The following is a 26,638-nucleotide window of genomic DNA, read 5'->3' on the forward strand; positions in this document are numbered from 1 at the left end:
AGTGGTGGAGGAATGGGGAAATGAAAGTGGTGCATCAAATATATGATTGTATTTGAGGGGCTCCCCATGCCAGTTGAACGATAATAAATAGTTAGGGTAGCTTCTCACAAATTATAATGACTTTATTAAAGAGACTGACGTGCGCTCAGGTGATGGGATAACGTGCAGATGCAACTCAAATTAGTTAGGGGTTGTCCCTCAGAGATGCAACAGAAATATATGGCTAGGGGTTACCCTTCACAAATGTAAACACCTTTATTAAAGTGACTGACACAAAGTAGTTGTGACAGGACAATATTAAAATGGTTGAAACTATTAGCTATGGGTTTCTGTTTCCCCTTGCTAATGTTACCGAAACTTTTAGCTAGGGGTTTCCCCTAAAAAATGGTCAATTTCAAAATTTAAAATATCCCTTCTTAAGATTTGGAGGGGTTTCTGTAACACCCCGATGAAATAAGGCTAATTATTTAATTTAAATTAATATAATATTTATTAATTTAATTAATTAATTGGGAATATTATTGGAATATTATTATTATTATTATTATTATTATTATTATTGGAATAAAAGTTGGAATTAGAAAAGGTCCCATTGGGTAAAAGAGAGTTTTCACGTGAAAACAGAGAACGACTCAAAAAGTGGAAAAGGGAGAAAAAGGGGCAAAGAGCCAGAGAACAAGGGTTGAAGAGAAGAAGAGCTCGAAGCTAAAGGATTGCCGGATTAACTCAGGTAAGGGGGGTTTATCAGCGTTTAATGGGTATTCTGGGATAACATGTACTGGGTAGTGATAAACCATTGATTTGACTCTGATTAGAATGATGTATGCTGAAAATTGTGAAATATTGGATGAACGAAATTGGATTATAATTGAAGGAAAATTCGTAGAGATTAGATGGAATAATGTTAGAATTGGTGAAATTGAATAGGGTATGAATTGTGTTAGATGATATGAACGATTACTGTGTAAAATTGGACTGTGGGAGGTTGAATTGGATAAATCTCGTAGCAGAGAAAACCATAGCAGATCTGGAAATTCTGGTTTCTGGTCATACGCGTATGGCACTAGGCAATACGCGTATGAGATGGTCTGGTACGCGTATGGCACTAGGCAATACGCGTATGGATGAGGAAGATGATGTTTTGAACGTGATTTTGTCTCTGTTGGTACGCGTATGAGGATGTGGTACGCGTAGCATACGCGTATGAGGCAGGCAATACGCGTATGGGTTTGGCTGAGAAATGGGCCATACGCGTATGGGACTAGGCAATACGCGTATGGGCAGGATTGTGATTTTCCTGAGCTGTTGTTGTGCAGTTTTTAGCTGTTCAGCTGAGTAATGTAATTTAGCTGAGGTATGATATATTGGGGATCATTTCCCGTTGTTTTGAGTAGTATAAGTATTAGTAGAGTGTGCTAATACTGTGGTTGTTATTTGGCATGATCTGATATGCTTATGTGATAAAATACTGATGATGTGTGATGGTATGCATGATGCTGTGAATGTATCAGTTATGTGTGCATTTGTGAATAGACTGTTTTATGGCTTAGAGTGTGAGCATATGTCTATTCTTGAATTGTTGTTGATGATTTAGCATTGCTAGGTGATTAGCATGCATATTGTGGCCTTTATGGTGGTAGCTAATTCCCATGGCGAGGAATTAGTGAGTTAGTCATTATGGACTGTTGTTGATGTTTGCATGCTAGGTGAATTAGCGTGCATAGCATGGCCCTTGGGGTGGTAGCTAATTCCCATGGTGAGGAATTAGTGAGTGAGTCACTAGGTCTCAAATGAGTGGGACTAGTGAGCTTGGTAGCCGTACCTGGATTTGGTCGGTGAGGTTGAACTATATGTTCACGAATAGTCGGTACCGCATGCATGGAGTCTCATTGCATAATGTATGTATGGCGTATAATATGATTGGATGTATTCCAGTATTATACGTGTGTTGTATGTTGTGTTGATGTTGAGCATGATTGAGTTGATATTGCCGTTGTTGAATGTGTAATCTGATTTGGGTGATTAATGTGTTAAATTACTTAACATGACATGATATTTTATAATGCTTATTATATCGAAGTAGGAACTCACCCTTACAACTATTTTTCAGGTAACGAGCAGTGATTGAGTAGGAGCTAGTGCTTGGAGTCTAGTGTAGTCTCCTTAGTGGGTCATGCTCTGATAGATGTAACATCGGGATGGGATGTTTTAAGTGTTTTATTGTTGGTTGTGAACCAGTTTACATGTATTGTGTTACATGTTTTGATATGATTGATTTGATCTTTATCCGCTGCGTATTATGCAAAATGTTTTATGTTTTGAAGAAATAAACGAGCATGACAGTTATTATGGTGAATGGTGTGAAATAATTGTGTGACACCCTTAATTGCATGATTACTCTGATTGATATATGTTGTTATTTTAAATTAAATATTTGGGGTATTTTAGAAGGGTGTTACATTAGTGGTATCAGAGCATAGTCGGTCGAGTCGAGTCGTAATTATCCTGTTTCCCCTGTACGGGATAGGTGTTGTGTAACCCTATCGGTACTTATTGTTTTAGCTTGTTGGGTTTTCAGAATAGAGATGGCTGGAAGAGGTAGAGACGATGCTGCGATTGCTGAGGCTCTGGGTATGCTAGCTGGAGTACTTGGAGGGAATCCGAATGTTGTGGGAATGGGAGCTGCTCGTCAACTGAGTGAGTTCCAGAAGAACAATCCTCCAATGTTCAAGGGAGCATACGATCCAGATGGTGCTCAGAAGTGGTTGAAGGAGATCGAGAGGATCTTCCGAGTGACTGAGTGTGCTGATAACCAGAAGGTCAGGTTCGGTACACATATGCTGTCAGAAGAAGCAGATGATTGGTGGGTTGCTACCCGCACTGAGTTGGAATCTGCTGGGAATGCTGAGATCACTTGGGCTGTGTTCAGAGAGAGATTCCTGAGGAAGTATTTTCCAGAGGATGTCAGAGGAAAGAAAGAGATAGAGTTCTTAGAATTGAAGCAGGGCAACCGGTCTGTTACTGAGTATGCTGCTAAGTTCACAGAGCTGTCGAAGTATTACACTCCCTATGATGAGGCTACTGGGGAATTTTCAAAATGTGTGAAGTTTGAGAACGGGTTATGTCCCGAGATCAAGCAGGCTATTGGGTATCAGCGGATTAGAGTGTTTTCTGATTTGGTTGACTGTTGCAGAATTTTTGAGCAGGATACCAAGGCCAGAGCGGAGAGCTATCAGCAGAGGGTTGATAGGAAAGGCAAGAATCAGAATGATCGTGGGAAACCATATGCAGCTGGCAAAGGTTTTCAGAGAAAGAGTGGGATGAAGAGGCCAAGTGGGGGAGACTCCAGTGCCCCTGCTAAGTGTTTCAGTTGTGGTCAGGCTGGACATCGTATCCATGAGTGTACCAGTGCTGAGAGGAAGTGTTTCAAGTGTGGCAAAGGTGGTCATTTGGCTGCAGAGTGCCGGTCGAAGACTGTGACTTGTTTCAACTGTGGAGAGGTAGGTCATATCAGCCCACAGTGTCCTAAGCCGAAGAGAGAGAACCAGTCGGGAGGCAAGGTTTTTGCTTTATCGGGTTCTGAGACTTCTGCAGATGATCGTTTGATCCGAGGTACGTGTTATATTAATGGCTTTCCTCTTGTAGCTATTATTGACACAGGTGCGACTCATTCCTTTATATCTTTGGATTGTGCTGTGAAACTTAAGTTAGAGATATCTGAGATGCGTGGAAGTATGGTGATTGATACTCCTGCAAAGGGTTCAGTGACTACTACTTCAGTTTGTTTAAATTGTCCTTTGAGTATTTTTGGTAGAGACTTTGGGATAGACCTAGTGTGTCTTCCACTAGTGCAGATTGATGTTATTCTGGGTATGAACTGGTTGGTGTTTAACCGAGTTTATATCAATTGTTTTGATAAGACTGTGATCTTTCCTGAGATTGAGGAAGGAAAGAGTTTGTTTCTATCAGCAAGGCAGGTGAATGAGGAAGTAGCAGATGGGGCAGAGTTGTTTATGCTGTTAGCGACTTTGGAGGCTAAAGATAAACTAGTGATTTGCAATCTAGCCGTGGTGTGTGATTTTCCTGATGTGTTTCCGGAAGAAGTGAATGAATTACCGCCAGAGCGTGAAGTTGAGTTCTCGATTGATTTGGTACCTGGTACTAGGCCGATATCGATGGCTCCGTACCGTATGTCTGTTGTTGAGTTAACTGAATTAAAGAGTCAGTTGGAAGATCTGTTGGATAAGAAATTTATTCGTCCGAGTGTGTCACCGTGGGGTGCACCAGTGTTGTTGGTTAAGAAGAAAGAGGGTACTATGAGGTTGTGTGTGGACTACAGGCAACTGAATAAAGTGACGATCAAAAATCGGTATCCTTTGCCGAGGATTGATGATTTAATGGATCAGTTGGTTGGTGCGAGTGTGTTCAGCAAAATAGATTTGAGATCGGGATATCATCAGATACGTGTGAAAACTGAGGATATTCAGAAGACTGCTTTCAGAACGAGGTATGGACATTATGAGTATTCTGTAATGCCTTTTGGTGTGACTAATGCGCCTGGAGTATTTATGGAGTATATGAATAGGATTTTCCATCCGTACCTAGACAAGTTTGTTGTGGTGTTTATTGATGATATTTTGGTGTATTCGAAATCTGAAGAAGAGCATGCCGAACATTTGAGAGTGGTTTTGGGAATTCTACGAGAAAAGAAGTTATTCGCTAAACTGTCAAAGTGTGAATTTTGGTTAGAAGAGGTTAGTTTCTTGGTCATGTGATTTCAAGAGGCGGTGTTGCTGTTGATCCTTCTAAGATAGAAGCGGTATCTAAGTGGGAAGCTCCGAAGTCAGTTTTTGAGATAAGGAGTTTTCTTGGACTTGCAGGTTATTATAGGAAGTTCATTGAGGGATTTTCTATGTTGGCGTTACCGTTGACGATGTTGACTAGAAAGGGGCAAGCGTTTGTTTGGGACTCAAAATGTGAAGAAGGTTTCCAAGAGTTAAAGAGAAGGTTAACTACTGCTCCTATTCTGATATTACCGAGTTCGTCGGAATTATTTGAAGTTTACTGTGATGCTTCATTGTTGGGTTTGGGTGGCGTGTTGATGCAGAATAAGCAGGTCATAGCTTATGCTTCGAGACAGCTGAGGGTTCATGAGAGGAACTATCCGACGCACGATTTAGAGTTGGCAGCTGTTGTGTTTGTTCTAAAGTTATGGAGACATTACTTATATGGGTCAAGATTTGAAGTTTTCAGTGACCATAAAAGTTTAAAGTATTTGTTTGATCAGAAAGAGCTGAATATGAGACAGAGGAGATGGTTAGAATTTCTGAAAGATTATGACTTTGGTTTGAATTACCATCCGGGTAAAGCAAACGTAGTGGCTGATGCATTGAGTCGGAAATCATTGCATATGTCTATGTTAATGGTTAAGGAATTGGATTTGATTGAGCAGTTTAGAGACTTGAGTTTGGTGTGTGAGAGTACTCACAATAGTGTTAAATTGGGGATGTTGAAGTTAACGAGTGGTATTCTGGATGAGATCAGGGAGGGTCAGAAATCCGATGTGCTTTTGGTTGATAAGTTGACTCTAGTGAATCAAGGTCAAGGTGGTGAATTCAGAGTTGATGAGAATGGTGTTTTGAATTTTGGTAATCGGGTGTGTATTCCGGATGTTACCGAGCTTAAGAAGAGTATTCTTGAGGAAGGACATCGTAGTGGCCTGAGTATTCATCCTGGAGCTACGAAGATGTATCATGATTTGAAAAAGTTATTTTGGTGGCCGGGAATGAAAAGAGAAATTGCGAGTTTTGTTTATTCTTGTTTGACTTGTCAAAAGTCAAAGATTGAGCATCAGAAGCCGTCTGGACTAATGCAACCGTTGGCTATTCCAGAGTGGAAGTGGGATAGTATCAGTATGGATTTTGTTTCGGGTTTACCGAGGACGATTAAGAATTTTGAAGCTATTTGGGTGATTATTGATAGATTGACGAAATCGGCTCATTTCATTCCGATCAGAATGGATTATCCGTTAGAGAGATTAGCCGAGTTGTATATTGAGAAAATTGTAAGTTTGCATGGTATTCCGTCGAGTATTGTTTCGGACAGAGATCCTAGATTTACATCGAAGTTTTGGGAAGGTTTGCAGAGGGCTTTGGGAACTAAGCTGAGATTGAGTTCTGCATATCATCCGCAGACTGATGGTCAGACTGAGAGGACGATTCAGTCACTAGAGGATCTTTTGAGGGCTTGTGTTTTGGAAAAGGGAGGTGCTTGGGATTGTTATTTACCTTTGATTGAGTTTACCTATAACAATAGTTTTCATTCGAGCATTGGTATGGCACCGTTTGAAGCTTTGTATGGTAGGAGATGTCGGACACCTTTATGTTGGTATGAGTCCGGTGAGAGTGCTGTGGTTGGACCGGAGATTGTTCAACAAACTACAGAAAAGATTAAGATGATTCAGGAGAAGATGAGAATTGCTCAGAGTCGTCAGAAGAGTTATCATGACAAGAGGAGGAAGGCACTTGAGTTCCAAGAGGGAGATCATGTGTTTCTTCGTGTTACTCCGATAACTGGGGTTGGTCGAGCTTTGAAGTCGAAGAAGTTGACACCTCGATTTATTGGTCCTTATCAGATTTTGGAGAGGATAGGAGAGGTAGCCTATCGTATCGCTTTACCGCCGTCACTTGCGAAGTTGCATGATGTTTTCCATGTGTCTCAGTTGAGGAGGTACATTCCTGATCCGTCGCATGTGGTCCAAGTAGATGATGTACAGGTGAGAGATAACCTGACTGTTGAAACATCACCTATGAGGATTCAAGATCGAGAGTTGAAGCAGTTGCGGGGTAAAGAGATTGCCTTGGTGAAGGTAGCTTGGGGAGGACCAGCAGGTGGCAATGTGACTTGGGAACTTGAGAGTCAGATGAAGGAGTCTTATCCAGAGTTGTTCGCTTGAGGTATGTTTTCGAGGATGAAAACTCTTTTAGTGGGGGAGAGTTGTAACACCCCGATGAAATAAGGCTAATTATTTAATTTAAATTAATATAATATTTATTAATTTAATTAATTAATTGGGAATATTATTGGAATATTATTATTATTATTATTATTATTATTGGAATAAAAGTTGGAATTAGAAAAGGTCCCATTGGGTAAAAGAGAGTTTTCACGTGAAAACAGAGAACGACTCAAAAAGTGGAAAAGGGAAAAAGGGGCAAAGAGCCAGAGAACAAGGGTTGAAGAGAAGAAGAGCTCGAAGCTAAAGGATTGTCGGATTAATTCAGGTAAGGGGGGTTTATCAGCGTTTAATGGGTATTCTGGGATAACATGTAATGGGTAGTGATAAACCATTGATTTGACTCTGATTAGAATGATGTATGCTGAAAATTGTGAAATATTGGATGAACGAAATTGGATTATAATTGAAGGAAAATTCGTAGAGATTAGATGGAATAATGTTAGAATTGGTGAAATTGAATAGGGTATGAATTGTGTTAGATGATATGAACGATTACTGTGTAAAATTGGACTGTGGGAGGTTGAATTGGATAGATCTCATAGCAGAGAAAACCATAGCAGATCTGGAAATTCTGGTTTCTGGTCATACACATATGGCACTAGGCAATACGCGTATGAGATGGTCTGGTACGCGTATGGCACTAGGCAATACGCGTATGGATGAGGAAGATGATGTTTTGAACGTGATTTTGTCTCTGTTGGTACGCGTATGAGGATGTGGTACGCGTAGCATACGCGTATGAGGCAGGCAATACGCGTATGGGTTTGGCTGAGAAATGGGCCATACGCGTATGGGACTAGGCAATACGCGTATGGGCAGGATTGTGATTTTCCTGAGCTGTTGTTGTGCAGTTTTTAGCTGTTCAGCTGAGTAATGTAATTTAGCTGAGGTATGATATATTGGGGATCATTTCCCGTTGTTTTGAGTAGTATAAGTATTAGTAGAGTGTGCTAATACTGTGGTTGTTATTTGGCATGATCTGATATGCTTATGTGATAAAATACTGATGATGTGTGATGGTATGCATGATGCTGTGAATGTATCAGTTATGTGTGCATTTGTGAATAGACTGTTTTATGGCTTAGAGTGTGAGCATATGTCTATTCTTGAATTGTTGTTGATGATTTAGCATTGCTAGGTGATTAGCATGCATATTGTGGCCTTTATGGTGGTAGCTAATTCCCATGGCGAGGAATTAGTGAGTTAGTCATTATGGACTGTTGTTGATGTTTGCATGCTAGGTGAATTAGCGTGCATAGCATGGCCCTTGGGGTGGTAGCTAATTCCCATGGTGAGGAATTAGTGAGTGAGTCACTAGGTCTCAAATGAGTGGGACTAGTGAGCTTGGTAGCCGTACCTGGATTTGGTCGGTGAGGTTGAACTATATGTTCACGAATAGTCGGTACCGCATGCATGGAGTCTCATTGCATAATGTATGTATGGCGTATAATATGATTGGATGTATTCCAGTATTATACGTGTGTTGTGTGTTGTGTTGATGTTGAGCATGATTGAGTTGATATTGCCGTTGTTGAATGTGTAATCTGATTTGGGTGATTAATGTGTTAAATTACTTAACATGACATGATATTTTATAATGCTTATTATATCGATTGAGGAACTCAGCCTTACAACTATTTTTCAGGTAACGAGCAGTGATTGAGTAGGAGCTAGTGCTTGGAGTCTAGTGTAGTCTCCTTAGTGGGTCATGCTCTGATAGATGTAACATCGGGATGGGATGTTTTAAGTGTTTTATTGTTGGTTGTGAACCAGTTTACATGTATTGTGTTACATGTTTTGATATGATTGATTTGATCTTTATCCGCTGCGTATTATGCAAAATGTTTTATGTTTTGAAGAAATAAACGAGCATGACAGTTATTATGGTGAATGGTGTGAAATAATTGTGTGACACCCTTAATTGCATGATTACTCTGATTGATATATGTTGTTATTTTAAATTAAATATTTGGGGTATTTTAGAAGGGTGTTACAGTTTCCCCACACAATTTGCTTTATTAATTTTTTTATTTTATGCATTGCAATGGGATAAACCCCAAACAATATAGAAATTTAGTGAGAGGTTTTTCACCTCACAAATGCCCCGGACTAATCAAGCAATTTCTTGTAGTGGACAACTCGATTGATCCCTCGTTATCAGTTTGTCCCTTTTTAAAACACTTTATTAATGCTTTCTCACAACAAATGTCTTTTTATTAACATTCTTTATTGACTTTCTATTAATTGAAAAATTCAAGTGTAACAATTATATTATATTTCCATTAAAAAATGTTTAAAAACATATTCGATGAATTTCATTTTCTAATTTTAAGTTTTAATATGTTAAATGTTATATTTTAAACCAAGCTTATTATTTTGCCGCATATTTATAATATTTGAATTAAAAAATTTAATATGTCAGTTTTAATATCTTAAAATTGATTGAAAATAAACCATATTGAATTGAATTTGTTGAATTCAATTTTTTAAATAGTTATTCATAATGGAACCAAACAATTTATATTATAATGTTTTCTTCAAAACCATTCAAATCACCTTGAAAACACTCATACATTTTAAGGTGGTTTTATTCATAATCAAGTTGATGGTTCTCCAATAAAACATAAAGTTCTTACACACTTTAAGTTCCAAAATTAAGAAAAAGTGCATCTTTTATTTTCAACAATCATAGTGATACATTGTAACTCATTATACAAAACAACAACACTTATTTCCAAGTTTAGAATTACACTGTCCACCTTTTACATATCCCTTATTGATGCAATCAGTAGAACAATTGGGACTACAACTCCCTATGCAGCAAAATCTTGGGTCTACGTCACTCCCACGAATACATATTGGCTTTTCAACTAATATTGGAGTCTTCAAACTTGTAACAATTTCTGAATCAAACAAAGACAATAACATTTTCAATTAAATCTAGTAAGTTATTTATCTAAACAATATATTACAAAAGATAGAAAAATATCTACTTACCAGATATCATAATAAAACTCATGCATAAAACAACTAGAATATAAGAAGATTGATAGCTTTTAGAAGTCATATTTTGAATTTCACCTTATGTGTTTACTTTTGATTTACAAGACACTAACATTACTTTCATTATATAGGCTAAAAAGTTATCTTAATGGTAATAAATATTAATATTTTATTTTATTTTATTTTATAAAGATTATTAAAATTGAATATATAGTCAAATGCAAAAAACATATATGTTTTATTCTTTATATATCCTTTACAAAATTGAATAAAAAAATATAAAGTATTGACTTCTAATGAGATAATTGGTAATAAATATTAATATTTTATTTATAAATTAGTTTTTAAAAATTGTTTTTGAAATGTGAAAATTGAAAAAATTTATTTGGTAGTTTAATTTTCAATACTATTTTTAATAAGAGATTAAAAATATATTTAAATAGATAATTCATTTTAATTAGTAATAAAATATATTTTGTTATCTATAAATATAAATATAATTTAGTCACTAGTTATTTAATATAAGATCTAAGAATGCATGTCAACTATTTTTTTAATATTAATTATATAATTAATAAAATTTTATTTTAATAATAAGAGATTGACACATTAATTTCAAACAAATGATTTAAATCATTTTCATGACATTCATCATTACTATTTTTGTTTATAACTAATCACTTTCCTTTCCTCAATTTTATAAGAAATATAAATTATACTATAATATGATTGAAAATTTTAATTCTTATTGATTTTTTAGATTAAATTAGTTTTATTATTTAAGTATTATTAAAATTACAACTTTGCTAAGAAATATTGTAAGAGTATTTTTAGTTAGAAGCATTTTACTTTTTAAATATTCATGTTTATTATCTACTCCAATTGGAAAATAAGTGATAGATTTTAAAAATCAGATTGAATCAACGGATCAAATTGATTGAATTGCGAATCGGATGTGTCACCGATATATATATATATATATATATATATATATATATATATATATATATATATATATATATATATATATATATATATATATATATATATATATATATAAATATCAGCATATTAACTAATATATCTAACATAGTCAAATATTAACATATATTAACTAATATCCAACAAATATAAACTAATAACAACAAAAGATTAAAAGATTCATTTATTCAGATTTTTAAAAAACATGGAGAATAAATCTGTACCTTAGAGGAAAAATTAAACAACTTTGAATCTTTGATTTTATTCTCCTTGCAAAAGTATAAATATTTATTAAAAAAATAGAAAATGAATAAAATATATTAAAATTAGGGATTTGATATAATCCAAAAATCAAAAGTTTTTTTTTATAAAATTACCTTTTAAATGAGCCTATTGAAGATTTTTTGATGAAAAATGTGAGTTTGGTGGTGGAAGATTGAGGTTAATGACGTAACATTGGGGGGAAATGAAAAAACCAGACAAGTAGAAAGAGAAATAGATGCTGAAGTGGTGGAGGAATGGGGAAATGAAAGTGGTGCATCAAATATATGATTGTATTTGAGGGGGCTCCCCATGCCAGTTGAACGATAATAAATAGTTAGGGTAGCTTCTCACAAATTATAATGACTTTATTAAAGAGACTGACGTGCGCTCAGGTGATGGGATAACGTGCAGATGCAACTCAAATTAGTTAGGGGTTATCCCTCAGAGATGCAACAGAAATATATGGCTAGGGGTTACCCTTCACAAATGTAAACACCTTTATTAAAGTGACTGACACAAAGTAGTTGTGACAGGACAATATTAAAATGGTTGAAACTATTAGCTATGGGTTTCTATTTCCCTTTGCTAATGTTATCGAAACTTTTAGCTAGGGGTTTCCCCTAAAAAATGGTCAATTTCAAAATTTAAAATATCCCTTCTTAAGATTTGGAGGGGTTTCTGTAACACCCCGATGAAATAAGGCTAATTATTTAATTTAAATTAATATAATATTTATTAATTTAATTAATTAATTGGGAATATTATTGGAATATTATTATTATTATTATTATTATTGGAATAAAAGTTGGAATTAGAAAAGGTCTCATTGGGTAAAAGAGAGTTTTCACGTGAAAACAGAGAACGACTCAAAAAGTGGAAAAGGGAAAAAGGGGCAAAGAGCCAGAGAACAAGGGTTGAAGAGAAGAAGAGCTCGAAGCTAAAGGATTGCCGGATTAACTCAGGTAAGGGGGGTTTATCAGCGTTTAATGGGTATTCTGGGATAACATGTACTGGGTAGTGATAAACCATTGATTTGACTCTGATTAGAATGATGTATGCTGAAAATTGTGAAATATTGGATGAACGAAATTGGATTATAATTGAAGGAAAATTCGTAGAGATTAGATGGAATAATGTTAGAATTGGTGAAATTGAATAGGGTATGAATTGTGTTAGATGATATGAACGATTACTGTGTAAAATTGGACTGTGGGAGGTTGAATTGGATAGATCTCGTAGCAGAGAAAACCATAGCAGATCTGGAAATTCTGGTTTCTGGTCATACGCGTATGGCACTAGGCAATACGCGTATGAGATGGTCTGGTACGCGTATGGCACTAGGCAATACGCGTATGGATGAGGAAGATGATGTTTTGAACGTGATTTTGTCTCTGTTGGTACGCGTATGAGGATGTGGTACGCGTAGCATACGCGTATGAGGCAGGCAATACGCGTATGGGACTAGGCAATACGCGTATGGGCAAGATTGTGATTTTCCTGAGCTGTTGTTGTGCAGTTTTTAGCTGTTCAGCTGAGTAATGTAATTTAGCTGAGGTATGATATATTGGGGATCATTTCCCGTTGTTTTGAGTAGTATAAGTATTAGTAGAGTGTGTTAATACTGTGGTTGTTATTTGGCATGATCTGATATGCTTATGTGATAAAATACTGATGATGTGTGATGGTATGCATGATGCTGTGAATGTATCAGTTATGTGTGCATTTGTGAATAGACTGTTTTATGGCTTAGAGTGTGAGCATATGTCTATTCTTGAATTGTTGTTGATGATTTAGCATTGCTAGGTGATTAGCATGCATATTGTGGCCTTTATGGTGGTAGCTAATTCCCATGGCGAGGAATTAGTGAGTTAGTCATTATGGACTGTTGTTGATGTTTGCATGCTAGGTGAATTAGCGTGCATAGCATGGCCCTTGGGGTGGTAGCTAATTCCCATGGTGAGGAATTAGTGAGTGAGTCACTAGGTCTCAAATGAGTGGGACTAGTGAGCTTGGTAGCCGTACCTGGATTTGGTCGGTGAGGTTGAACTATATGTTCACGAATAGTCGGTACCGCATGCATGGAGTCTCATTGCATAATGTATGTATGGCGTATAATATGATTGGATGTATTCCAGTATTATACGTGTGTTGTGTGTTGTGTTGATGTTGAGCATGATTGAGTTGATATTGCCGTTGTTGAATGTGTAATCTGATTTGGGTGATTAATGTGTTAAATTACTTAACATGACATGATATTTTATAATGCTTATTATATCGATTGAGGAACTCAGCCTTACAACTATTTTTCAGGTAACGAGCAGTGATTGAGTAGGAGCTAGTGCTTGGAGTCTAGTGTAGTCTCCTTAGTGGGTCATGCTCTGATAGATGTAACATCGGGATGGGATGTTTTAAGTGTTTTATTGTTGGTTGTGAACCAGTTTACATGTATTGTGTTACATGTTTTGATATGATTGATTTGATCTTTATCCGCTGCGTATTATGCAAAATGTTTTATGTTTTGAAGAAATAAACGAGCATGACAGTTATTATGGTGAATGGTGTGAAATAATTGTGTGACACCCTTAATTGCATGATTACTCTGATTGATATATGTTGTTATTTTAAATTAAATATTTGGGGTATTTTAGAAGGGTGTTACAGTTTCCCCACACAATTTGCTTTATTAATTTTTTTATTTTATGCATTGCAATGGGATAAACCCCAAACAATATAGAAATTTAGTGAGAGGTTTTTCACCTCACAAATGCCCCGGACTAATCAAGCAATTTCTTGTAGTGGACAACTCGATTGATCCCTCGTTATCAGTTTGTCCCTCTTTAAAACACTTTATTAATGCTTTCTCACAACAAATGTCTTTTTATTAACATTCTTTATTGACTTTCTATTAATTGAAAAATTCAAGTGTAACAATTATATTATATTTCCATTAAAAAATGTTTAAAAACATATTCGATGAATTTCATTTTCTAATTTTAAGTTTTAATATGTTAAATGTTATATTTTAAACCAAGCTTATTATTTTGCCGCATATTTATAATATTTGAATTAAAAAATTTAATATGTCAATTTTAATATCTTAAAATTGATTGAAAATAAACCATATTGAATTGAATTTGTTGAATTCAATTTTTTAAATAGTTATTCATAATGGAACCAAACAATTTATATTATAATGTTTTCTTCAAAACCATTCAAATCACCTTGAAAACACTCATACATTTTAAGGTGGTTTTATTCATAATCAAGTTGATGGTTCTCCAATAAAACATAAAGTTCTTACACACTTTAAGTTCCAAAATTAAGAAAAAGTGCATCTTTTATTTTCAACAATCATAGTGATACATTGTAACTCATTATACAAAACAACAACACTTATTTCCAAGTTTAGAATTACACTGTCCACCTTTTACATATCCCTTATTGATGCAATCAGTAGAACAATTGGGACTACAACTCCCTATGCAGCAAAATCTTGGGTCTACGTCACTCCCACGAATACATATTGGCTTTTCAACTAATATTGGAGTCTTCAAACTTGTAACAATTTCTGAATCAAACAAAGACAATAACATTTTCAATTAAATCTAGTAAGTTATTTATCTAAACAATATATTACAAAAGATAGAAAAATATCTACTTACCAGATATCATAATAAAACTCATGCATAAAACAACTAGAATATAAGAAGATTGATAGCTTTTAGAAGTCATATTTTGAATTTCACCTTATGTGTTTACTTTTGATTTACAAGACACTAACATTACTTTCATTATATAGGCTAAAAAGTTATCTTAATGGTAATAAATATTAATATTTTATTTTATTTTATTTTATAAAGATTATTAAAATTGAATATATAGTCAAATGCAAAAAATATATATGTTTTATTCTTTATATATCCTTTACAAAATTGAATAAAAAAATTTAAAGTATTGACTTCTAATAAGATAATTGGTAATAAATATTAATATTTTATTTATAAATTAGTTTTTAAAAATTGTTTTTGAAATGTGAAAATTGAAAAAATTTATTTGGTAGTTTAATTTTCAATACTATTTTTAATAAGAGATTAAAAATATATTTAAATAGATAATTCTTTTTAATTAGTAATAAAATATATTTTTTTATCTATAAATATAAATATAATTTAGTCACTAGTTATTTAATATAAGATCTAAGAATGCATGTCAACTATTTTTTTAATATTAATTATATAATTAATAAAATTTTATTTTAATAATAAGAGATTGACACATTAATTTCAAACAAATGATTTAAATCATTTTCATGACATTCATCATTACTATTTTTGTTTATAACTAATCACTTTCTCTTCCTCAATTTTATAAGAAATATAAATTATACTATAATATGATTGAAAATTTTAATTCTTATTGATTTTTTAGATTAAATTAGTTTTATTATTTAAGTATTATTAAAATTACAACTTTGCTAAGAAATATTGTAAGAGTATTTTTAGTTAGAAGCATTTTACTTTTTAAATATTCATGTTTATTATCTACTCCAATTGGAAAATAAGTGATAGATTTTAAAAATCAGATTGAATCAACAGATCAAATTGATTGAATTGAGAATCAGATGTGTCACCGATATATATATATATATATATATATATATATATATATATATATATATATATATATATATATATATATATATATATATATATATATATATATATATATATATATCAGCATATTAACTAATATCTAACATAGTCAAAAATTAACATATATTAACTAATATCCAACAAATATAAACTAATAACAACAAAAGATTCAAAGATTCATTTATTCAGATTTTTAAAAAACATGGAGAATAAATCCGTACCTTAGAGGAAAAATTAAACAACTTTGAATCTTTGATTTTATTCTCCTTGCAAAAGTATAAATATTTATTAAAAAAATAGAAAATGAATAAAATATATTAAAATTAGGGATTTGATATAATCCAAAAATCAAAAGTTTTTTTTTATAAAATTACCTTTTAAATGAGCCTGTTGAAGATTTTTTGATGAAAAATGTGAGTTTGGTGGGGGAAGATTGAGGTTAATGACGTAACATTGGGGGGAAATGAAAAAACCAGACAAGTAGAAAGAGAAATAGATGCTGAAGTGGTGGAGGAATGGGGAAATGAAAGTGGTGCATCAAATATATGATTGTATTTGAGGGGGCTCCCCATGCCAGTTGAACGATAATAAATAGTTAGGGTAGCTTCTCACAAATTATAATGACTTTATTAAAGAGACTGACGTGCGCTCAGGTGATGGGATAACGTGCAGATGCAACTCAAATTAGTTAGGGGTTATCCCTCAGAGATGCAACAGAAATATATGGCTAGGGGTTACCCTTCACAAATGTAAACACCTTTATTAAAGTGACTGACACAAAGTAGTTGTGACAGGACAATTTTAAAATGGTTGAAACTATTAGCTATGGGTTTCTGTTTCCCCTTGCTAATGTTACCGAAACTTTTAGCTAGGGGTTTCCCCTAAAAAATGGTCAATTTCAAAATTTAAAATATCCCTTCTTAAGATTTGGAGGGGTTTCCCCACACAATTTGCTTTATTAATTTTTTTATTTTATGCATTGCAATGGGATAAACCCCAAACAATATAGAAATTTAGTGAGAGGTTTTTCACCTCACAAATGCCCCGGACTAATCAAGCAATTTCTTGTAGTGGACAACTCGGTTGATCCCTCGTTATCAGTTTGTCCCTCTTTAAAACACTTTATTAATGCTTTCTCACAACAAATGTCTTTTTATTAACATTCTTTATTGACTTTCTATTAATTGAAAAATTCAAGTGTAACAATTATATTATATTTCCATTAAAAAATGTTTAAAAACATATTCGATGAATTTCATTTTCTAATTTTAAGTTTTAATATGTTAAATGTTATATTTTAAACCAAGCTTATTATTTTGCCGCATATTTATAATATTTGAATTAAAAATTTAATATGTCAATTTTAATATCTTAAAATTGATTGAAAATAAACCATATTGAATTGAATTTGTTGAATTCAATTTTTTAAATAGTTATTCATAATGGAACCAAACAATTTATATTATAATGTTTTCTTCAAAACCATTCAAATCACCTTGAAAACACTCATACATTTTATGGTGGTTTTATTCATAATCAAGTTGATGGTTCTCCAATAAAACATAAAGTTCTTACACACATTAAGTTCCAAAATTAAGAAAAAGTGCATCTTTTATTTTCAACAATCATAGTGATACATTGCAACTCATTATACAAAACAACAACACTTATTTCCAAGTTTAGAATTACACTGTCCACCTTTTACATATCCCTTATTGATGCAATCAGTAGAACAATTGGGACTACAACTCCCTATGCAGCAAAATCTTGGGTCTACGTCACTCCCACGAATACATATTGGCTTTTCAACTAATATTGGAGTCTTCAAACTTGTAACAATTTCTGAATCAAACAAAGAAAATAACATTTTCAATTAAATCTTGTAAGTTATTTATCTAAACAATATATTACAAAAGATAGAAAAATATCTACTTACCAGATATCATAATAAAACTCATGCATAAAACAACTAGAATATAAGAAGATTGATAGCTTTTAGAAGTCATATTTTGAATTTCACCTTATGTGTTTACTTTTGATTTACAAGACACTAACATTACTTTCATTATATAGGCTAAAAAGTTATCTTAATGGTAATAAATATTAATATTTTATTTTATTTTATTTTATAAAGATTATTAAAATTGAATATATAGTCAAATGCAAAAAATATATATGTTTTATTCTTTATATATCCTTTACAAAATTGAATAAAAAAATATAAAGTATCGACTTCTAATGAGATAATTGGTAATAAATATTAATATTTTATTTATAAACTAGTTTTTAAAAATTGTTTTTGAAATGTGAAAATTGAAAAAATTTATTTGGTAGTTTAATTTTCAATACTATTTTTAATAAGAGATTAAAAATATATTTAAATAGATAATTCTTTTTAATTAGTAATAAAATATATTTTGTTATCTATAAATATAAATATAATTTAGTCACTAGTTATTTAATATAAGATCTAAGAATGCATGTCAACTATTTTTTTAATATTAATTATATAATTAATAAAATTTTATTTTAATAATAAGAGATTGACACATAATTTCAAACAAATGATTTAAATCATTTTCATGACATTCATCATTACTATTTTTGTTTATAACTAATCACTTTCTCTTCCTCAATTTTATAAGAAATATAAATTATACTATCATATGATTGAAAATTTTAATTCTTATTGATTTTTCTGTCTAAATTAGTTTTATTATTTAAGTATTATTAAAATTACAACTTTGCTAAGAAATATTATAAGAGTATTATTAGTTAGAAGCATTTTACTTTTTAAATATTCATGTTTATTATCTACTCCAATTGGAAAATAAGTGATAGATTTTAAAAATCGGATTGAATCAACGGATCAAATGGATTGAATTGAGAATCGGATGTGTCACCGATATATATATATATATATATATATATATATATATATATATATATATATATATATATATATATATATATATATATATCAGCATATTAACTAATATATCTAACATAGTCAAATATTAACATATATTAACTAATATCCAACAAATATAAACTTATAACAACAAAAGATTCAAAGATTCATAAATTCAGATTTTTAAAAAACATGGAGAAGAAATGTGTACCTTAGAGGAAAAATTAAACAACTTTGAATCTTTGATTTTATTCTCCTTGCAAAAGTTTAAATATTTATTAAAAAAATAGAAAATGAATAAAATATATTAAAATTAGGGATTTGATATAATCCAAAAATCAAAAGATTTTTTTTTATAAAATTACCCTTTAAATAAGCCTGTTGAAGATTTTTTGATGAAAAATATGAGTTTGGTGGTGGAAGAGTGAGGTTAATGACGTAACATTGGGGGAAATGAAAAAATCAGACAAGTAGAAAGAGAAATAGATGTTGAAGTGGTGGAGCAATGGGGAAATGAAAGTGGTGCATCAAATATATGATTGTATTTGAGGGGGCTCCCCATGCCAGTTGAACGATAATAAATAGTTAGGGTAGCTCATCACAAATTATAATGACTTTATTAAAGAGACTGACGTACGCTCAGGTGATGGGATAACGTGCAGATGCAACTCAAATTAGTTAGGGGTTGTCCCTCAGAAATCCAATAGAAATATATGGCTAGGGGTTACCCTTCACAATTGTAAACATCTTTATTAAAGTGACTGACACAGAGTAGTTGTGACAGGACAATTTTAAAATGGTTGAAACTATTAGCTATGGGTTTCTGTTTCCCCTTGCTAATGTTACCGAAACTTTTAGCTAGGGGTTTCCCCTAAAAAATGGTCAATTTCAAAATTTAAAATATCCCTTCTTAAGATTTGGAGGGGTTACCCCACACAATTTGCTTTATTAATTTTTTTTATTTTATGCATTGCAATGGGATAAACCCCAAACAATATAGAAATTTAGTGAGAGGTTTTTCACCTCAAAAATGCCCCGGACTAATCAAGCAATTTCTTGTAGTGGACAACTCGGTTGATCCCTCGTTATCAGTTTGTCCCTCTTTAAAACACTTTATTAATGCTTTCTCACAACAAATGTCTTTTTATTAACATTCTTTATTGACTTTCTATTAATTGAAAAATTCAAGTGTAACAATTATATTATATTTCCATTAAAAAATGTTTAAAAACATATTCGATGAATTTCATTTTCTAATTTTAAGTTTTAATATGTTAAATGTTATATTTTAAACCAAGCTTATTATTTTGCCGCATATTTATAATATTTGAATTAAAAATTTAATATGTCAATTTTAATATCTTAAAATTTATTGAAAATAAACCATATTGAATTGAATTTGTTGAATTCAATTTTTTAAATAGTTATTCATAATGGAACCAAACAATTTATATTATAATGTTTTCTTCAAAACCATTCAAATCACCTTGAAAACACTCATACATTTTATGGTGGTTTTATTCATAATCAAGTTGATGGTTCTCCAATAAAACATAAAGTTCTTACACACATTAAGTTCCAAAATTAAGAAAAAGTGCATCTTTTATTTTCAACAATCATAGTGATACATTGCAACTCATTATACAAAACAACAACACTTATTTCCAAGTTTAGAATTACACTGTCCACCTTTTACATATCCCTTATTGATGCAATCAGTAGAACAATTGGGACTACAACTCCCTATGCAGCAAAATCTTGGGTCTACGTCACTCCCACGAATACATATTGGCTTTTCAACTAATATTGGAGTCTTCAAACTTGTAACAATTTCTGAATCAAACAAAGACAATAACATTTTCAATTAAATCTTGTAAGTTATTTATCTAAACAATATATTACAAAAGATAGAAAAATATCTACTTACCAGATATCATAATAAAACTCATGCATAAAACAACTAGAATATAAGAAGATTGATAGCTTTTAGAAGTCATATTTTGAATTTCACCTTATGTGTTTACTTTTGATTTACAAGACACTAACATTACTTTCATTATATAGGCTAAAAAGTTATCTTAATGGTAATAAATATTAATATTTTATTTTATTTTATTTTATAAAGATTATTAAAATTGAATATATAGTCAAATGCAAAAAATATATATGTTTTATTCTTTATATATCCTTTACAAAATTGAATAAAAAAATATAAAGTATTGACTTCTAATGAGATAATTGGTAATAAATATTAATATTTTATTTATAAACTAGTTTTTAAAAATTGTTTTTGAAATGTGAAAATTGAAAAATTTTATTTGGTAGTTTAATTTTCAATACTATTTTTAATAAGAGATTAAAAATATATTTAAATAGATAATTATTTTTAATTATTAATAAAATATATTTTGTTATCTATAAATATAAATATAATTTAGTCACTAGTTATTTAATATAAGATCTAAGAATGCATGTCAACTATTTTTTTAATATTAATTATATAATTAATAAAATTTTATTTTAATAATAAGAGATTGACACATAATTTCAAACAAATGATTTAAATCATTTTCATGACATTCATCATTACTATTTTTGTTTATAACTAATCACTTTCTCTTCCTCAATTTTATAAGAAATATAAATTATACTATCATATGATTGAAAATTTTAATTCTTATTGATTTTTCTGTCTAAATTAGTTTTATTATTTAAGTATTATTAAAATTACAACTTTGCTAAGAAATATTGTAAGAGTATTATTAGTTAGAAGCATTTTACTTTTTAAATATTCATGTTTATTATCTACTCCAATTGGAAAATAAGTGATAGATTTTAAAAATCGGATTGAATCAACGGATCAAATTGATTGAATTGAGAATCGGATGTGTCACCGATATATATATATATATATATATATATATATATATATATATATATATATCAGCATATTAACTAATATATCTAACATAGTCAAATATTAACATATATTAACTAATATCCAACAAATATAAACTTATAACAACAAAAGATTCAAAGATTCATAAATTCAGATTTTTAAAAAACATGGAGAAGAAATGTGTACCTTAGAGGAAAAATTAAACAACTTTGAATCTTTGATTTTATTCTCCTTGCAAAAGTTTAAATATTTATTAAAAAAATAGAAAATGAATAAAATATATTAAAATTAGGGATTTGATATAATCCAAAAATCAAAAGATTTTTTTTATAAAATTACCCTTTAAATAAGCCTGTTGAAGATTTTTTGATGAAAAATATGAGTTTGGTGGTGGAAGAGTGAGGTTAATGACGTAACATTGGGGGAAATGAAAAAATCAGACAAGTAGAAAGAGAAATAGATGTTGAAGTGGTGGAGCAATGGGGAAATGAAAGTGGTGCATCAAATATATGATTGTATTTGAGGGGGCTCCCCATGCCAGTTGAACGATAATAAATAGTTAGGGTAGCTCATCACAAATTATAATGACTTTATTAAAGAGACTGACGTACGCTCAGGTGATGGGATAACGTGCAGATGCAACTCAAATTAGTTAGGGGTTGTCCCTCAGAAATCCAATAGAAATATATGGCTAGGGGTTACCCTTCACAATTGTAAACATCTTTATTAAAGTGACTGACACAGAGTAGTTGTGACAGGACAATTTTAAAATGGTTGAAACTATTAGCTATGGGTTTCTGTTTCCCCTTGCTAATGTTACCGAAACTTTTAGCTAGGGGTTTCCCCTAAAAAATGGTCAATTTCAAAATTTAAAATATCCCTTCTTAAGATTTGGAGGGGTTGCCCCACACAATTTGCTTTATTAATTTTTTTATTTTATGCATTGCAATGGGATAAACCCCAAACAATATAGAAATTTAGTGAGAGGTTTTTCACCTCACAAATGCCCCGGACTAATCAAGCAATTTCTTGTAGTGGACAACTCGGTTGATCCCTCGTTAACAGTTTGTCCCTCTTTAAAACACTTTATTAATGCTTTCTCATAACAAATGTCTTTTTATTAACATTCTTTATTGACTTTCTATTAATTGAAAAATTCAAGTGTAACAATTATATTATATTTCCATTAAAAAATGTTTAAAAACATATTCGATGAATTTCATTTTCTAATTTTAAGTTTTAATATGTTAAATGTTATATTTTAAACCAAGCTTATTATTTTGCCGCATATTTATAATATTTGAATTAAAAAATTTAATATGTCAATTTTAATATCTTAAAATTGATTGAAAATAAACCATATTGAATTGAATTTGTTGAATTCAATTTTTTAAATAGTTATTCATAATGGAACCAAACAATTTATATTATAATGTTTTCTTCAAAACCATTCAAATCACCTTGAAAACACTCATACATTTTATGGTGGTTTTATTCATAATCAAGTTGATGGTTCTCCAATAAAACATAAAGTTCTTACACACTTTAAGTTCCAAAATTAAGAAAAAGTGCATCTTTTATTTTCAACAATCATAGTGATACATTGTAACTCATTATACAAAACAACAACACTTATTTCCAAGTTTAGAATTACACTGTCCACCTTTTACATATCCCTTATTGATGCAATCAGTAGAACAATTGGGACTACAACTCCCTATGCAGCAAAATCTTGGGTCTACGTCACTCCCACGAATACATATTGGCTTTTCAACTAATATTGGAGTCTTCAAACTTGTAACAATTTCTGAATCAAACAAAGACAATAACATTTTCAATTAAATCTTGTAAGTTATTTATCTAAACAATATATTACAAAAGATAGAAAAATATCTACTTACCAGATATCATAATAAAACTCATGCATAAAACAACTAGAATATAAGAAGATTGATAGCTTTTAGAAGTCATATTTTGAATTTCACCTTATGTGTTTACTTTTGATTTACAAGACACTAACATTACTTTCATTATATAGGCTAAAAAGTTATCTTAATGGTAATAAATATTAATATTTTATTTTATTTTATTTTATAAAGATTATTCAAATTGAATATATAGTCAAATGCAAAAAATATATATGTTTTATTCTTTATATATCCTTTACAAAATTGAATAAAAAAATATAAAGTATCGACTTCTAATGAGATAATTGGTAATAAATATTAATATTTTATTTATAAACTAGTTTTTAAAAATTGTTTTTGAAATGTGAAAATTGAAAAAATTTATTTGGTAGTTTAATTTTCAATACTATTTTTAATAAGAGATTAAAAATATATTTAAATAGATAATTCTTTTTAATTAGTAATAAAATATATTTTGTTATCTATAAATATAAATATAATTTAGTCACTAGTTATTTAATATAAGATCTAAGAATGCATGTCAACTATTTTTTAATATTAATTATATAATTAATAAAATTTTATTTAATAATAAGAGATTGACACATAATTTCAAACAAATGATTTAAATCATTTTCATGACATTCATCATTACTATTTTTGTTTATAACTAATCACTTTCTCTTCCTCAATTTTATAAGAAATATAAATTATACTATCATATGATTGAAAATTTTAATTCTTATTGATTTTTCTGTCTAAATTAGTTTTATTATTTAAGTATTATTAAAATTACAACTTCGCTAAGAAATATTATAAGAGTATTATTAGTTAGAAGCATTTTACTTTTTAAATATTCATGTTTATTATCTACTCCAATTGGAAAATAAGTGATAGATTTTAAAAATCGGATTGAATCAACGGATCAAATTGATTGAATTGAGAATCGGATGTGTCACCGATATATATATATATATATATATATATATATATATATATATATATATATATATATATATATATATATATATATATATATATCAGCATATTAACTAATATATCTAACATAGTCAAATATTAACATATATTAACTAATATCCAACAAATATAAACTTATAACAACAAAAGATTCAAAGATTCATAAATTCAGATTTTTAAAAAACATGGAGAAGAAATGTGTACCTTAGAGGAAAAATTAAACAACTTTGAATCTTTGATTTTATTCTCCTTGCAAAAGTTTAAATATTTATTAAAAAAATAGAAAATGAATAAAATATATTAAAATTAGGGATTTGATATAATCCAAAAATCAAAAGATTTTTTTTTATAAAATTACCCTTTAAATAAGCCTGTTGAAGATTTTTTGATGAAAAATATGAGTTTGGTGGTGGAAGAGTGAGGTTAATGACGTAACATTGGGGGAAATGAAAAAATCAGACAAGTAGAAAGAGAAATAGATGTTGAAGTGGTGGAGCAATGGGGAAATGAAAGTGGTGCATCAAATATATGATTGTATTTGAGGGGGCTCCCCATGCCAGTTGAACGATAATAAATAGTTAGGGTAGCTCATCACAAATTATAATGACTTTATTAAAGAGACTGACGTACGCTCAGGTGATGGGATAACGTGCAGATGCAACTCAAATTAGTTAGGGGTTGTCCCTCAGAAATCCAATAGAAATATATGGCTAGGGGTTACCCTTCACAATTGTAAACATCTTTATTAAAGTGACTGACACAGAGTAGTTGTGACAGGACAATTTTAAAATGGTTGAAACTATTAGCTATGGGTTTCTGTTTCCCCTTGCTAATGTTACCGAAACTTTTAGCTAGGGGTTTCCCCTAAAAAATGGTCAATTTCAAAATTTAAAATATCCCTTCTTAAGATTTGGAGGGGTTACCCCACACAATTTGCTTTATTAATTTTTTTATTTTATGCATTGCAATGGGATAAACCCCAAACAATATAGAAATTTAGTGAGAGGTTTTTCACCTCAAAATGCCCCAGACTAATCAAGCAATTTCTTGTAGTGGACAACTCGGTTGATCCCTCGTTATCAGTTTGTCCCTCTTTAAAACACTTTATTAATGCTTTCTCACAACAAATGTCTTTTTATTAACATTCTTTATTGACTTTCTATTAATTGAAAAATTCAAGTGTAACAATTATATTATATTTCCATTAAAAAATGTTTAAAAACATATTCGATGAATTTCATTTTCTAATTTTAAGTTTTAATATGTTAAATGTTATATTTTAAACCAAGCTTATTATTTTGCCGCATATTTATAATATTTGAATTAAAAAATTTAATATGTCAATTTTAATATCTTAAAATTGATTGAAAATAAACCATATTGAATTGAATTTGTTGAATTCAATTTTTTAAATAGTTATTCATAATGGAACCAAACAATTTATATTATAATGTTTTCTTCAAAACCATTCAAATCACCTTGAAAACACTCATACATTTTATGGTGGTTTTATTCATAATCAAGTTGATGGTTCTCCAATAAAACATAAAGTTCTTACACACATTAAGTTCCAAAATTAAGAAAAAGTGCATCTTTTATTTTCAACAATCATAGTGATACATTGCAACTCATTATACAAAACAACAACACTTATTTCCAAGTTTAGAATTACACTGTCCACCTTTTACATATCCCTTATTGATGCAATCAGTAGAACAATTGGGACTACAACTCCCTATGCAGCAAAATCTTGGGTCTACGTCACTCCCACGAATACATATTGGCTTTTCAACTAATATTGGAGTCTTCAAACTTGTAACAATTTCTGAATCAAACAAAGACAATAACATTTTCAATTAAATCTTGTAAGTTATTTATCTAAACAATATATTACAAAAGATAGAAAAATATCTACTTACCAGATATCATAATAAAACTCATGCATAAAACAACTAGAATATAAGAAGATTGATAGCTTTTAGAAGTCATATTTTGAATTTCACCTTATGTGTTTACTTTTGATTT

At 30.6% G+C, this 26,638-nt stretch overlaps 8 long non-coding RNA genes across 9 annotated transcripts; 2 read left to right on the forward strand and 6 right to left on the reverse strand.

Annotated features, from left to right (window-relative positions):
* The first annotated feature begins 651 nt into the window (after positions 1-651).
* LOC127125555 (uncharacterized) lies at positions 652-8,909 on the forward strand. 2 transcript variants are annotated; one of them, XR_007804707.1, is made up of 2 exons: positions 652-730; positions 8,664-8,909. It is a non-coding gene; the product is annotated as an uncharacterized LOC127125555 (long non-coding RNA). The 2 variants fall into 2 exon arrangements; XR_007804706.1 differs by lacking the exon at positions 8,664-8,909 and adding an exon at positions 2,111-2,356.
* A 763-nt stretch (positions 8,910-9,672) lies between these two features.
* On the reverse strand, positions 9,673-10,110 carry LOC127125551 (uncharacterized). Its single transcript, XR_007804701.1, has 2 exons — positions 10,016-10,110; positions 9,673-9,921 (listed from the first exon to the last, which is right to left on the reverse strand). It is a non-coding gene; the product is annotated as an uncharacterized LOC127125551 (long non-coding RNA).
* Positions 10,111-12,106: 1,996 nt separating this feature from the next.
* Positions 12,107-13,822, forward strand: LOC127125554 (uncharacterized). The gene is made up of 2 exons (XR_007804704.1): positions 12,107-12,228; positions 13,577-13,822. It is a non-coding gene; the product is annotated as an uncharacterized LOC127125554 (long non-coding RNA).
* A 763-nt stretch (positions 13,823-14,585) lies between these two features.
* Positions 14,586-15,023, reverse strand: LOC127125539 (uncharacterized). Its single transcript, XR_007804689.1, has 2 exons — positions 14,929-15,023; positions 14,586-14,834 (listed from the first exon to the last, which is right to left on the reverse strand). It is a non-coding gene; the product is annotated as an uncharacterized LOC127125539 (long non-coding RNA).
* A 2,488-nt stretch (positions 15,024-17,511) lies between these two features.
* LOC127125552 (uncharacterized) lies at positions 17,512-17,960 on the reverse strand. Its single transcript, XR_007804702.1, has 2 exons — positions 17,855-17,960; positions 17,512-17,760 (listed from the first exon to the last, which is right to left on the reverse strand). It is a non-coding gene; the product is annotated as an uncharacterized LOC127125552 (long non-coding RNA).
* Positions 17,961-20,413: 2,453 nt separating this feature from the next.
* Positions 20,414-20,862, reverse strand: LOC127125547 (uncharacterized). Its single transcript, XR_007804696.1, has 2 exons — positions 20,757-20,862; positions 20,414-20,662 (listed from the first exon to the last, which is right to left on the reverse strand). It is a non-coding gene; the product is annotated as an uncharacterized LOC127125547 (long non-coding RNA).
* Positions 20,863-23,286: 2,424 nt separating this feature from the next.
* Positions 23,287-23,751, reverse strand: LOC127125537 (uncharacterized). Its single transcript, XR_007804686.1, has 2 exons — positions 23,630-23,751; positions 23,287-23,535 (listed from the first exon to the last, which is right to left on the reverse strand). It is a non-coding gene; the product is annotated as an uncharacterized LOC127125537 (long non-coding RNA).
* Positions 23,752-26,189: 2,438 nt separating this feature from the next.
* LOC127125548 (uncharacterized) lies at positions 26,190-26,638 on the reverse strand. Its single transcript, XR_007804697.1, has 2 exons — positions 26,533-26,638; positions 26,190-26,438 (listed from the first exon to the last, which is right to left on the reverse strand). It is a non-coding gene; the product is annotated as an uncharacterized LOC127125548 (long non-coding RNA).

Source organism: Lathyrus oleraceus, chromosome 3 (genome assembly GCF_024323335.1).
Source record: "Lathyrus oleraceus cultivar Zhongwan6 chromosome 3, CAAS_Psat_ZW6_1.0, whole genome shotgun sequence".
In the NCBI taxonomy this organism is placed as follows: Eukaryota; Viridiplantae; Streptophyta; class Magnoliopsida; order Fabales; family Fabaceae; genus Lathyrus; species Lathyrus oleraceus.